Below are 1,862 nucleotides of genomic sequence, written 5' to 3' on the forward strand. Positions count from 1 at the left end.
AGTTCCGTTTCATGTGAGGAGATGTGCTCAAGCCGCTGAATTGCGCGTGAACATAGGGACAGCGCCTGGTGCTCCCTCATCACCCACCGGCCGGCTCTCGTGCCGGCATCACGTGGGTCCTGTCAGCACCGCCACCCCCAGCGGCAGGCACCGCTGGCTGCCCTGGGACCCGCCGCTCTGGCCCTGCTGTTCCTGCCGAGTTATTCCCATCTCACAGGTGAGGACCCGGACTCGGCGCTGCGACGGGCCCTGCCCAAGGTCCCCGAAGGCTCGCAGGCGGCTTAGTGGGGACCGGGGCTGAGCCAGCCTGGCTGCGGCACGCCTGTGCTGGGCTCTGCAGCCTGGGGCGGTGTCACCTTGGAGGGCGGGTGGAGTGGCTCAGATGGTCGCGGGCACGGGAGGCTGGGGACAGGATGCAGTCAGGTCGGGGTGCACAGCCTGGGGGCAGCCTCCCTGCGCTGACCGCGGGGCCTCCCTGCCAGCTCCGGTCGCACGGTGACCAGGGCCTCTGGCTCCGAGCACCCAGCCCCGCGTGGCTCTGGGGCCTCTGCTGTGGCTCTGTCGGTGCGGGGAGCCCTACCCAGATGGTGTTTACTCTCGCGCGACTGCTGTGTGTGTGTGTGTGTGTTTGTTGATTAAAAATGTTACTTACCGTATTTTGTAGCAACATTAAAAAATATTACAGCTCTCTCCCCGCAAACAAGAATCCTGCCAATGTTTTCCTTAACCCCCACTCGCCGAGCAGCGTGGTCTGGGCACTGCCATCTGAGCCACGGGGACTGGCCGTCGGCACCGGCTCACCCGTGAAGGGGCCCCGCAGAGGCTTGCCCTTGCCCTGGCCCAGGTGAGAGGTGGCCCCCCGGTTCTGTAGTGCTGCACCCGGGCCGCGCCATCTGGTCCCCTTGTCCTCGTCACTCAGCCACGCTGGCCTTCTGGGCCCGTGGACATGCCGGCCGCAGCCCTCAGAGGCCGCCCTCTGCACCTCTTGGAGCCGGGTCTGCAGACACGCGGGGCTGGGGTTTCCCCGGCAGGTCACGTCGGTGACACGTCCCTGCCCTCCGAAGCGGCCTCCCCGCCCTGCAGACACTTGTCACTTTGCTGAGTTTTCAGACGGATGTCTCCACGTCTGACGTAGGGGCGTCACCATGGCCGGGCTGCTGGCTCGCTCAGTGCCCTTTCACCGGCCCGGGGCGGTCTCCCCGTCGCTCTGACTGGCGTGGAACGTGGGTCTGCGAGGGCAGGGCTGTCTTGTCCTCCGTGCTGTTCTCTGCGCTAGAATGTGGCCTGTCCAGGCCCTCCCTCAGTCCCCGTGGGCGGCAGTGTTAGAGCCAGTCCGTGCGTGCCAGGGCCTGCCCGCCACAGGCCCTCCCCTGGGCGTGGATTGGGACGCTCGGCTCCGCCTGCCTCTTCCCAGCAGACGGCGCGTGTGAGTGAAGCCTGGACTCCAGGCCACTCAAAGCCGAGACCTCAGTGCTGTCCTGGTGACAGATTAAGAAACGACGTGCCAAGAGCCTGCCCTGTCGCTCCTGCCCCCTGCGGCCCTGCCCACGGGGATGTGGCCTCGAGCGGGTGCACACGCAGCTGTCCAGACCCGTGAGCATGCAGGCGTGTGCGGGGCCCGCGCGGCTGTCCGCACAGTGCCCGTTGCATGTAGTAAGCGCCGTTCTGGAGCCGGGCTGCGTAGGGCTCGTGCCTCCCAGGGCCTCAGGCCCCTCTGCTCTGTCTGAACACTGTGATAGCCGCTCCCGCCGGGTGTCCGCGCTCTTGCCCGCGTCTCCATGTCCCCCCCAGGTCAGAGGCACGTCCTCACACAGCTCCTTGGCCACACGTCTGGAATGGGGCGGCTGAGTGCGCCTCCCCAG

The sequence above is a fragment of the Tupaia chinensis genome, unplaced genomic scaffold (assembly GCF_000334495.1).
Source record: "Tupaia chinensis unplaced genomic scaffold, TupChi_1.0 Scaffold147500_1, whole genome shotgun sequence".
NCBI lineage: Eukaryota > Metazoa > Chordata > Mammalia > Scandentia > Tupaiidae > Tupaia > Tupaia belangeri.